The 13,313-nt window shown below is 46.7% G+C and overlaps 1 long non-coding RNA gene across 1 annotated transcript; it reads left to right on the plus strand.

The window, feature by feature from the left end:
* Positions 1-1,149: 1,149 nt before the first annotated feature.
* Positions 1,150-8,909, plus strand: LOC147119681 (uncharacterized). The gene is made up of 3 exons (XR_015078055.1): positions 1,150-1,504; positions 7,106-7,171; positions 7,967-8,909. It is a non-coding gene; the product is annotated as an uncharacterized LOC147119681 (long non-coding RNA).
* The last annotated feature ends 4,404 nt before the right edge of the window (positions 8,910-13,313 follow it).

Raw genomic sequence — 13,313 nt, forward strand, 5'->3', positions numbered from 1 at the left:
TGGAATCCACATGTACAGTCCCAGGGTTAGAATCCCCATGTACAGTCCCAGGGTTGGAATCCCCATGTACAGTCCCAGGGTTGGAATCCCTCAGCAACACTGATTGTGGTTCTCAGGCCCCGAGTCAGAGCCAGCGGACGTGTGCCCAGGATACCGGCACCATTAACCCCAGGGTGCAGCGCCTCCCCCAGACAAGAAACATGACAACTTGCATTTATACAGCAGAGGGAGCAATTCAGAGCTAGTTAGCATCACGGTGGGTGGTGGATGTGGAACTCGGTCCCTGGCCTCCTGTGTGGGGCTTTCTTGTTGCAGCAGTTTGAGCTGGAGTGGAGAGGGGGCAGAATCTGCTGGGTTTAACCCCCAGTACCTCTGAGCCCAGTGGGACCCAACAATTTCCAATGCTGGACTGTAAAGGGAGTTGGATTCTAGGGGAGATTAATTTGCTAAACAGACATTGTCTGTACAGTGTAAAAGATTATCGTTTTAGGAACAAGTATTTCTGTAGAGGCCTTCAATCCATTTTATATGTACAGATTTTTAAAATTAATTCGATGTGGGTGTCACTAGCAGGGCCAGCAGATATTGCCAGTCCCCAGTTGCCCGTTGAGAAGGTGATGCTGGGCCTTCTTCTTGAACCTCTGCAGTCCATGTGGTGAAGGTACTCTCAGAATGCTGTTCGGTGAGGAGTTCCAGTATTTTCACCGAGCGACGATGTAGGAACGGCGATATATGCCCAAATCAGGACAGTGTGTGACTTTGAGGGGAACTGGGAGATGATGGTGTTCTCATGCACCTGCTGCCCTTGTCCTTCTAGGTGGTGGAGGTCACGTGTTTGGGAGGGTCTGTCAAAGTTCTAGTCGAGTTGCAGATGTATAAAGTCACTCTCCTTCACCCCTCCCCCTCCCACCTCGCTCTCTCTCCTCCCATAGAGGCCAGAGTCTTGTGTAGGCCCAGACTGGGTGGCGGGTTCCCTTCCCTGAAGGACATTAGTGAACCAGTTGGGTTTTTACGACAATCCGGCAGCTTTCATGGTCACTTTTTTCTGGTGCCGGACCCACAAATTCCCAGATGCATTGAGCTCAATTTCACAACCTGCTTTTGTGTTTTTGTGGATTCTCTCTCACCCTCCCTTTTTCCTGTTTGAAATTAATTCTACAGGGTATTAGAAGAGGTGGCTTTTCAGACGGGAATCTCAAACCAAACTTCATTTCAAGATCTGACAGAGTCGCTTAATTCATCAGGACCTTTGAGCATGGAAGCAGAAAGCACCGTTCAGAGCAGGGAGAAACTGTACACATGTTCTGTGTGTGGGCGAGGCTTCAGCCGATCCTCCGGCCTGTCGAGACACAAGCGCAGTCACACCGGGGAGAAACCATGTAAATGTGGTTCCGTGGGAAGCGATTCAACTACCCGTCTGAGCTGAATACACCGGGGAGAGGCCATTCACCTGCACTGAGTGTGGGAAGGGATTCACTAATTCATCCCACCTGCTGCAGCACTGGTGAGTTCACACTGACGAGAGACCTTTTAAATGCCCGGACTGCGGGAACTGCTATAAAAGTTCCGGGGAACTGATGTGCCATCAACATGTTCACACTGACGAGAGACCGTTCAGGTGCTCTCACTGCGGAACTGGGTTCAGGCGATCATCTGACCTCACTGTACACCAGTGCACTCATACTGGGGAGAGACCGTTCACCTGCTCCGAGTGTGGAAAGGGATTCACTCCGTCATCCTCCCTGGTGACACACCAGCGAGTTCACATTGGGGAGAGGCCATTCACCTGCACTGATGTGGGAAGGGATTCACTCCGTCATCCCACCTGCTGCAGCACTGATGAGTTCACACTGACGAGAGACCTTTTAAACACCCGGACTGCGGAAGTGCTATATAATTTCCAGGGAACTGACGTCCTATCAACATGTTCACACTGACGGGAGACCGTTCAGGTGCTCTCACTGAGGGACTGGGTTCAGGCGATCATCTCACCTCACTGTACACCGGCGCACTCACACTGGGGAGAGGCCATTCACCTGCTCTGAATGTGGGAAGGGATTCACTCAGTCATCCAACCTGCTGAAACACCAGCGAGTTCACAAGTGACTGTAGGGGTTGGATTCTGATGTTTTTGCAGCTGTTAATCACATCCAGGACTGAACCATGTTCATTCTGACAGTCGGGGTTTGTTTCTGCTGATATTAAACTCCAGCCCAGTTACAGGGGTTATTAATATTCTGGAATATGTCAAATAAATCAGCTTTGCTTTAAACACATTGTTGTAGATTTTTGTCATTCCCACCTGAGTGTTTAGCATCACCTGGCTGGAGCTCAGAAAGGACAATCTGGGGGGAGGATCGTACGGCGGGTACAGAACTACAGCCTGGACACAGTCCTTCAGGGCCACACTGAGAGGGGCAAACGGCACTTTGGTATTTCTTGTCTCTCTTCACTGACAGCAATGTCCCTGTGTGGGTTGATCTTGAGGCCTTTAATGAATGTGTCATTGTTCCATTACTGTTTTGCTGCTAATCTTTGATTCCAGTTTACCCAGGCCAGATCCGTTCTCATCCCACTGAAATAGGCCTTCCCCCAGTTAAACATTTTTACTCCAGATTGCTCCCTATCCTTTTCAATAGCAAATCTAAACCTTATGATACTCTGATCACTGTTCCCTAAATGTTCACCTACTGACACTTGCTCCACTTGACCCACCTTATTCCCCAGAACCAGATCCAGCAATGCCTCCTCCCTCATTGGGCCAGAAACATACTGATCAAGAAAGTTCTCCTGAACACACTTCAGAAATTCTTCCCCTTCTCTGCCCTGAACACTACTATGATCCCAGTCTATATTAGGATAGTTGAAGTCCCCCATTATCACTACTCTATAGTTGTTGCACCTCTCTGTAATTTCTCTGCAAATTTGCTCCTCCATATCTTTCCCACTATTTGGTGGTCTATAGAATATACCTCGTAGTGTAATGGCACCTCTATTTCTTCTTAACTCCAGCCATATAGATTATGTCCTTGACCCCTCCAGGACCTCCTCCCTCTCCAGCACTGTAACATTCTCCTTAACAAATACTGCCACACCAGCAAACCTTCCCACGAGGATATTTGTCCCAGCTCTGTTGAGCTGCATCCTGTCCGGCCTGTACAGGTCCCACCTCCTCCAGAATCGGCCGCAATTCCTCAGGAATCTGAATCCCTCCATCCTGCACTGTCTCTCCAGCCACACATTCATCTGCTCTATTCTGCTATTTCTATACTCACTCACGCGTGGCACTGGGAGTAATCCAGAGATTACTACCTTTGAGATTCTGCTTTTTAATCTCTTTCCCAGCTCCCTAAAATCTATCTGCAGGACCTCATCCCTCTTTCTACCTACGTTGTTGGTACTGATATGGACAACAACCTCTGGGTGTTCACACTCCCCCCCCTCAGAGTGTCCTGCATCCACTCAGTGACATCCTTAACCCTGGCACCAGGGAGGCAACATACCATACTGGAGTCAGGTCTGCAGCTGCAGAAACGCCTGTCTGCTCCGCTAACTATTGAATCCCCTCCCACTATTGCTTTCCCTGTCTTCCTCCTCCACCCCTGTGCAGCTGAGACACCTGTGGTGCCATGGACTTGGCTCTGGCTGTAATCCACAGAGGAACCATCGCCCTCAACAGTACTCAGCACAGAATACTGGTTGGAGAGCGAGATGCACTCCAGGGACTCCTGCACTACCTGCCTGGTCCTCCTCTTCTGTTTAGCAGTCACCCATTCCCTCTCTGCCTGCAGATTCATTAGCTGCGGGGTGACCACCTGCTGAAACATCCTATCCACACAGCTCTCAGCCTCACGGATGCACCGCAGTGACACCAGCTGCTGCTCATGCTCCGAAACCCAGAGCTCGATCTCCTCCAGCTGATGACACCTCCTGCACACGTGGTTGTCCAGGACATGGGAAGCATCCTGGAGTTCCCACTATTTTGTTTTATTCATTCATAAGATGTGGGCTGCGCTTGCAAGGCCAGCATTTATTGCTCATCCCTAGTTGCCCTTGAGAAGGTGGTGGTGAGCCAGCTTCTTGAACCGCTGCAGTCCATGTGGTGAAGGTACTCCCACAGTGCTGTTAGGGAGGGAGTTCCAGGATTTTGACCCAGTGACGATGAAGGAACGGCCGATATACTTCTAATTCAGGATGGTGTGTGACTTGGAGGGTTACTTGGAGGTGGTGGTGTTCCCATGCACCTGCTGCCCTTTTCCTTCTAGGTGGAAGTGGTCGCGGGTTTGGAAGGTACTGCCAAAGAAGCCTTGGCGAGTTGCTGCAGTGCATCTTGTAGATGGTACACACTGCAGCCACGGTACGCCAGTGGTGGAGGGAGTGATTGTTTAAGGTGGTGGATAGGGTGCCAATCAAGCGGGCTGCTTTGGTGTCGAGCTTCTTGAGTGTTGTTGGAGCTGCACTCATCCAGGCAAGTGGAGAGTATTCCAGCACACTCCTGAATTGTGCCTTTTAGATGGTGGAAAGGCACAGGATGTGCATCCGCTGGACCGAGTTACTCTGCCGTGCCTTTAATTATTTGACTATTAACTAACTTTTTTAAAGTAACTTAACAGAAATAAACTCGAGACGTAAAACAATCTCTCCCCAATCTGCTCCTTCCCTTGTGCTGAGGTCACTTACCCCCCTCTCTGACACTGGCGCTCCCTCCGGGCTTTTGGGCCTGTCTTTATCTGCGGCCGCTCCTCTTGCTGTCCCACAGCTCCGCTCTCGTGCCTATTAACTTGGGTTCTGTGGCTCCACTCCCCCTTTTCACTCAGACATCTCCACCACCTTCTTCCTCTCCACCAATTCCTGCATCCACTCTGCTTGTGAATCACTGCGTTTGCGAATCTCCCGGCTCTGTCTCCAAGCTCTGTGCTCAAGCTCAGTATTTGAAACAATGATCTCGATGGAGGAAATAGTGCACGGTATGTTAGTTCCAGGAGATTAAATCAAGGACACCATCACAATCAGCAAAGACCATGTCAAAGATCTGAACATTTCAAAGGGTTTCACATGCAGTATCTGTGGAGGAGTTGTACTAACCGCAACCAAGAAGTGTTAAACCATGCACACAATAACTGATTTCAAATCTTAAGGAAGAGAGTTCTTTCAAGGGTTGGTTGAAAGGAATTTCAGATGAGTGTAAAGTGAGAAACTGTAGTTCAGTCTATGACACCCACAAGCCATGTAGTCAAACAGAACCAGCTTGGGGTTAGAAGTGGTAGCAGGTGAATTGGTGAGAATTGGTATAATCAAGAGTAAGAAAAGCCCAAAAATGGAGCAGTCAGTAACAGAACGTCAATAAGCACGGTGGCATAGTGGTTAGCACTGTTGCCTCACAGCGCCAGGGACCCGGGTTCGAATCCGGCCTCGGGTGACTGTCTGTGTGGAGTTTGCACATTCTCCCCGTGTTTGCGTGGGTTTCCTCCGGGTGCTCCGGTTTCCTCCCACAGTCCAAAGATGTGCGGGTTAGGTTGATTGGCTGTGATAAATTGACCCTTCGTGTTAGGGGGATTAAATACGTGGGGTTACGGGGATAGGGTGGGATATGTGTTGGTGTAGGGGTTACGGGGATCAGGTGGGATATGTGTCGGTGCAGGCTTGATGGGCCGAAATGGCCTCTATCTGCACTGTGGGGTTTCTGTGATTCTGTGATTCTGTGAAGTCTCCTCTTATCATGGAGAAATCAAATATTCAATACACTGTGTTTGAAACAAAGGAGCATTATTCACTATTTATACAGAATATTAATCTCCAGCCCAGGTATAGGGGTTATTAAGATCAGCAAAAACACAATCTGACTGTATACTAGAGGTGGAACTATTACCATATTAGATAGGTGCAGACTAAGAATGATTTTGAAAAATTCAAAACTGTGTTTAGAATGCATGTACATAAACGCACAAAGTGTGGTGAATAAGGTTGGTGAGCTACAAGCACAATTAGCCATGCGGCAATATGATGTTGTGGCAATAACAGAAACGTGGCTTAAAAATGGTGAGGACTGGGCACTTAATATTCAAGGGTACAAGGTGTTCAGAAAGGATAGGGAAGGAAAAAAGGGAGGTGGGGTGGCAGTGCTGATTAAGGAAGACATTGTAGTGTTGGAAAGGGAGGATGTTCTTGAGGGGACAAGGACAGAATCCATTTGGTTAGAGTTGAGGAGCAAAAAGGGTATGATTCTGCTATTGGGGATATTCTATAGGCCTTCAAATAGTGAGAGGGAGGTAGAGGAGCAAATCTGCAGGGAAATCGCAGAGATATGCAACAGCTATAGAGTGGTGATATTGGGCAACTTTAATTACCCAAATATCAATTGGGATAATGCTAGGTGTTAGGATAAAATTTGGTTTAAAGGATATAAAGGGGTCCTCAATATTCAACCGGTATAAAACTGTCTGAAAGGTACCATTTAGTCTTGTTAGCTGGAAAACGAAATGCAAAGCACCATGGGATACTTGGCTATATTAACTCTTTTTAAACTAACAAGTAGATGACCAAGGACATTCCAAAGCTCTGCTCGTAAATTACCCTGAGTACAGGTTTGGAGGAGGCCTCTTGAAAGAGATAAGGCACAAAGGCACATTGATGAGACCTTTGCAGACAGGTCTTAGAGAATAATCAGCTGGCCCTTTTTGGCTAGGGCTTTGTTCAGCAAGGCCATGTCGTGCTGAAGATGCCTGCCTCCCTATTTTGATAAACAAGAATAAGAGATAAGCTCATGAATGCGAAGTTAGAATGATGCCTTTGCAGCTCATAAGCTTTTCACTGATGTATTCAGGGGGTACTCGAGTTCGAAGGTCAGGCTTAGTAATTGATTGATTAACCATGTAAACCAATGAAGTATCAATATTCCCATGTATACACCCCATTAGTAATAAGTGGGTGTTGTCTAATAAACTGTATAAACTAAGCTGTATTGTCACTTTTCCTCTGAAAACGGTGCCTCCAGCTGGGGTTGGCTGAGGTGGTTCTTCCGTGTGCACTCGTAATAAACTATTGATCTGGGTAACACCTGAGTCTGTTAGTTCTGTTTTACCATCCAGATTTTCCTCGCTTACAGCTTGGTGTCAGAAGTGGGATACCACTGGACTGATGATCGATCTTCCACAACGACATACACGGAGGGGTGAGTAGCAATATTCACCCTTAACGTGGCGGCCCACGAGGCGGATCGGGTGAGTGGTGTTATAAAGAACAGTGAGTGAAGGAGCAACAGGCTTCAGGTGTGGACCAATAGGATGCGTTTTAGGGTACAAACAGACCCGAGGAGTTTAGAAACTCTCGGGCGGGAAAAGCGCTAGGTGGGAAAAGTGCCGGGAAAAGCGCTAGGTGGGAAAAGCGCTAGGAAAAGCACTAAGGGGAAAAGCGCTGGGTGGCAAAAGTGCTAGGTGGTGAAGCGCTAGGTAAAAATCGCCGATGGCCAGTGTAGGGGGTTTCTCTTGCTCGTTCTGGTCTCCTGCCAGGCTTTGTGCAATAATTACCGTTGAGTGGTTCGACCCACACTCCCCTACGGTTCTAGACCTTGGACTTAGATGCAGAGAACTGTAGTGCAGAGAAAGGACTCAATAGACCAGGTTGAATAGCACGAAATGGATGCTTTTATTTTTAAACAGTTTGAAGCATTACAAAATACATGTCATAGGCACAGATTAAAGTAACTACAATCATGCACAAATTTATGAACTTGACTCTATGGAAATGGGGAACACACGGCATGTCGTAAAAGGGGAAACACATTACGATATAACCTTACTCCCTCCCCTAATACCTAAACTAAGTTCCGACTTGAGGAACTCGGGATCATGCTCACCACTATCAGAATCGCAAAAAGGAGGGGTTCGCAGCCTTTCTGGCACAGCTTTCCGTCGTCATGTGGATTTGGAAACTTCTGGCGCAGCTTGTTTTTCTCTCTCTTTCTCAGGCGATGAGGCAGTCGACACAGCCTCGGTGAGCGCTCGTCATGGCTGAAATCCACCAAGTCTGTTGTGGATTTGGGTTCATGGAACAGAACAACACCTCGATGGGATGTTGAGGCACGGAAGTGCTAGGCCCGGAATGTCCTTTTTGCCGGCCTGGATCGTCGTTTTTCCCGAGGGTGTCTTCTCCTTCGGCCTGGGTCGTCGATGATCTCCCGACAACAGCACCCGGGCCACCCTCGTCATCTCCCCGTCGTGGCCGAGCCTTGTCTGGCTGAACACCGACCACGTTGTCTTTTCACCGAAATGGTCCGTCTGAAGCGTCTTTAAAAGAAGAAGCGTCTTGATCGATTCCGAAGCTACCGAGGTAGAAGAGGCGCTGATGGACTTTTCAAAATCCATAGTTATACCCTTTTGGGCCAGCCTTATCTCCCACCAGATCATAGTCCAGTCTTTGTAATATTTTGGCGGGCAGAAATCTCTGCAGGGGCGCTTTGTCTTGTAACGGGAGCCGGTGATAACTTAACTGGCCTTCTTGGCCGATAATGTCTTTTAATGTCTTTTACATTGTCACCGTGACTCGGTTCGCATATTGATCGGTCTGGAGATTTCCCTTGATGGCTGTTAAACGGTTTCTCCTTTGTACATTAAATGGGTTTAAGTGTTCATTCATTGCCCGCCCATATCTTGATGGGCCCCATCCTGTTTGCCTGAAACTGTCTTGTACTTAGAATCCATTGAATATGTATGTTGTTTCCCTGAGTTTCGGCTTCCCGATACTGGCTTTCGCGGGCTTACTGTCTTCAATCCACAAGCCTGTCTGGCTTGCAGTAACAGAAATCAAATGGTCCAGAAACTGATCACGAGGCCCGGCGGCCATTTTGTATGCCCTTTTATCAAAGGTTTTTCTGTGCAAGCTTACTTTGGTCAATAAACTGTCTTATTTTATCCTGTTTTCTTGCGTGATTATTGCTGAAAATTTCAAATCTTACACCAGGAGCGAGCTGAGGGAGAGAGCTTAAAGAGAGTCTCTCTGGGGATAGGGGATCCCTGCGATACAAAAAAATCACCGACGGCCAGGAGGGAGCCGGGGGAGAGAGCTTAAAGGGTGCCTTTCTGGGGATAGGACATTCCTGCAAAGGGTTAAGTGTCGCCGATGGCCAGAAGTGAGCCAGGGGAGAGAGCTTAAAGAGAGTCTCTCTGGGGATAGGGGATCCCCGCGATACAGAAAAATCACTGACGGCCAGGAGGGAGCAGGGGTAGAGACATTTTTTTTTTTTTTTTTTAAGGACAAACTTTCAGACAAAGGAATATTGTAACTTCTTAAACATTCACAGCCAGGAAAATGTTCACACTCCAACACACACCTTCACACAAACTGAAATTCCAGCATATTCTCAAGGTTCGTTTCACTCAGCAAATCCGCTATCTCATTTGCCCCGGCACAGACGTCAATAACCTCCATGTTGGCAAAACCCTAAATTTATTCTTTTTTTCTTTTTTTTTGTGTGTTTTAGCTCCACCCACTTCTCTGTGTTAAAATAAAAGCATTTAACCCTTTTGTCTTGTCTTGGATTTTGGAAGTTTTAAGAATGTGCGAATAAGATTGTGCCCCCAGAATTGGAAAAAAACTTTGAACTAATTTAAGATAAGCTGGTGTGTAAAAAAAAAACTGAGAAGAACAAAAACAATTTGTTTAACAAAAGATTAAGTTCCAGCCTAAGATTTAACCTTGGAGTTGCGGTTGCTATGGTGAAATCTTCCAAAGCAGTTTGATTTGATTTGTTTAAATGTTGAAAAACGAATTTTCCTCCAGTTATATTCAATGTTTTTATAGAATTTTGGAAAGACATCTGAAGAAAGGACAATAAGAAATATGACGTAATTTACTGTTTTCTGCAAGCCTGTGCTATTTTGTTTTGTTTTGTCGGTTCATTGTTGATGCAGAGGATGGGCTTCGGCCTTGACGTTACAGTTGCCGGTGTGCCAGGAAGAAAATGAATTTGAATGTGAATGTTTGCAGGGCATGAGTGATTGTTTCTTTGTTGAAATGGCTTCCTTCTTTCTTTTCCAAGTGATACTGGTTGGTTGAAAGCGGGATTGTTTTGGATTGAATTGGAGTTATGAGGTAAATTAACCTATTAAAACCAGACTTTCATTGTGGCCACGGGGTGTAAATTGGTGTAGTCCGAATTGAATAAGATAACTCCGCTCCACAAGAACATCCAATAGTGGCAGGTCCCTCTACAATATTTGATTGACTATGGTACTGGGAGCCCTACAGAATGCGGGACAAAAGTTAAACCCTAGAAAGGTACAGGTAGGGAAGGATGAAGTAATCTACCTAGGATACATAATAAAACAAGGGAAGAGACAAATGCCCGAAGACAAATGGGAGGGGCACTAGGACCAAGCGGAAAGCTAGCAGGAGCTGCACGCAATCACTGGCTGCGTGCTTTGATTTCTCACAGTCCCGTACTTACAAGCAGCTAGAGATGGCAGCAGGAAGGGACCGCGCCAGAGAGGGGAGGGGGGTCAAGTAGGTATTAGGGCTATTTAATAATTGCCAGAACTTTATCCTAGAATATGCAGAAATGGCCCAGCCTATACAGGATTTGATCAAAGGGGGGTGCCCTTACAAATAGATTCCGACCAAGGAACGCACTTCACGGACAAAATACTGAAGGATATATGTAAACTAATGGGAATTAAACAAAAGTTCAACATACCCTATCGTCCGCAAAGTTCGGGCATGGTGGAACGCATGAACCGTACATTAAAGCAATCCAAGAAACAGGGCAATACATGGGCAGACAAGGGAGCCAAGGGAAAGGGAATCTGACCAATGAAGCCCAGGTGTTTGCGTTTAGTTAAAGTGTGAAAACACAACTGTCTTTTTCGATCGGGAAAGTTTTTTTTTTATTTACGTGAAGTGACGCAATTGCGTAAGGCTGATAAAGTTTTGCTCCACCTTCAAAAGCCTGCAAAGGAGTTAACCCTTTCCACTGACTGCTGTTTAAGTTCACCAAGCAACAACTTTAGTATGAAATTTAAAGATATTGGACATTATTAAATTTAAGTTTCTTAATGTTAAGTTAATATTTCCCCAAGTGATGGAAGGAAAATTACGATTTGATAAATGGAAGTTATCTTGTAAACTAATTGTATGATAATGTGCAACATGAGCTTGTACCGGTCGTGCTAGATTTAACAGATACGGCCTTACCTACGTGGTGTTCTAAGAAAACTCAACAATTATATTAACACCACCTAACTCAAGTGTTAAAACAAGGTGCGACATGGAATGGAGGTGGGCACCGTAAAAGAGATAGACAGATATGGAGACGTAAAAGGTCTGTGATAAATGGTGCAGCAACTGCCTTTAATATGGGTACCTCAGTTGTTAATACTATTGATTTGGCGACACTGGATCAAAAGGTTAGAGACCTAGGGTCTCGCATTAAAGCTGTATTACAAAAGACAAGTGAAAATACAGATAAAGAATTAACTGAGGATCAAACGCTGATCATACATTTGTAAAAGATAGCTACAGTGCTAGAAACACACGCCCAAACCATTAATAAATTAATAAAGGAAGAATACAATGCATCTCAGCAGGCAGCTGCTAATGACATATGTAGCACATATGGTAACTGGATTGTGGAACAAACCCGAGAAATGTGCGGGTTAGGTTGATTGGCTATGATAAATTGACCCTTAGTGTTAGGGGGATTAAATATGTGGGGTTACGGGGATAGGGTGGGATATGCGTTTGTGTAGGGGTTACCGGGATCGGGTGGGATATGTGTCGGTGCAGGCTCGATGGGCCGAAATGGCCTCTATCTGCACTGTGGGGTTTCTGTAATTCTGTGATTCTGTGATACAGGCAGGGGAAGTACCCTTATGGATAACAAATCAACAATTACGGGTGAACCTGACTGGTGGGCACAAGGGGGTTGGTACATCTAAACGGGCAGTGGCAGGCAGGAGCTTGACGGATTGCCAGTTGAGAGCAATGGTTCAGGTGAACCCCACACAAGTCGAATGTAAACCTGATGGGGGAGGGCTCCTAGGGTTGGTATTGGTAAGACCGGTAACGACACCCGAGGCCCAAGGACGAGGGGTGTACCAAATACAGAATATTGGGGTCGTGAAGGACGGAATGCACATATCCCATCACAATATGTTACCATATGCTGTAAAGATTAAAGGGAATTTGGCTGGAACAAAATTGGAGGGATGTGTTACTAGACACGTGTAGGGGGTTTCTCTTGCTTGCTCTGGTCTCCTGCCAGGCTTCTTGCAATAATTACCCGTGAGTGGTTCGACCCACTCGCCCCTACGGTTCTCGACCTTGGACTTAGGTGCAGGGAGCTGTAGTGCAGAAAAACTCAATAGACCAGGTCGAATAGCACAAAATGGATGCCTTTATTGAACAGTTTGCAACATTATAAAATACATGTCATATGCACAGATTAAAGAAACTACAAGCATGCACACATCTATAAACTTAACTCTATGGAAATGGGGAACACACGGCACATCGTAAAAGGGGTAACACATTACAACTACCCTTAACCCCCTCCCCTAGACCTAACTAAGTTTCGACTTGAGGAACTCGGGATCATGCTCACCACTTTAAGAATTGCGAAAAGGGGTTTGCAGCCCTTCGACACAGCTTTCCGTCGTCACGTGGGTTTGGAAAGTTCTGGCGCAGCTTGTTTTCCTCTTGGTTCTCCTGCGATGTAGGCAGCCGGTACAGCCTTGGTGAGCGCTCATCACGGATGAATCTGTTACCGATGTGACTTTAAGAACTGGATGCACATGGGTGAATCCATTACCAATGTGATGTTGAGACACTGGAGTGCCGGGCCCTGAGTGTCTTCTTCTCCGGCCTGGGTCGTCGATCTCCCGATGGTCTTCCTCGGGGCGGGACGCTGGTCCCAGAAAGCTTTCTTTATACAGTCATAATTGTCCTTCTGATTTGAAGCAGAGCTGGAGCAGAGAGTGTCTTCTTCTTCGGCCTGGGTCGTCGATGATCTCCCGACAAAAGTACCCGGGCCACCCTCATCGTCTTCTCGTCGTGGCCGGGCCTTGCCTGCCCGAGCACCGAACACGGTCCGAACCGAAATGCTGCTTGGTTCTGATGGAGTCTGTCCCGAAGCGTTTTTGAAGCGTCCAAGAAGTGAAGCCAAAGTGAAGCTTACTCCTGGACTTTTTTTCAATCCACAGTTATACCTTTTTGGAACATTCTTATCTCCCGCCAAATCATAGTCCTGTCTTTGTAATAATTTTGGCGGGCAGAACTCTCTGCAGGGGTGTTTTGTCTTCATAACGGGAGTCGGTGATAGC

The sequence above is a fragment of the Somniosus microcephalus genome, chromosome 4 (assembly GCF_052327205.1).
Source record: "Somniosus microcephalus isolate GS21.2 chromosome 4, FLI_Smic_1.0, whole genome shotgun sequence".
NCBI lineage: Eukaryota > Metazoa > Chordata > Chondrichthyes > Squaliformes > Somniosidae > Somniosus > Somniosus microcephalus.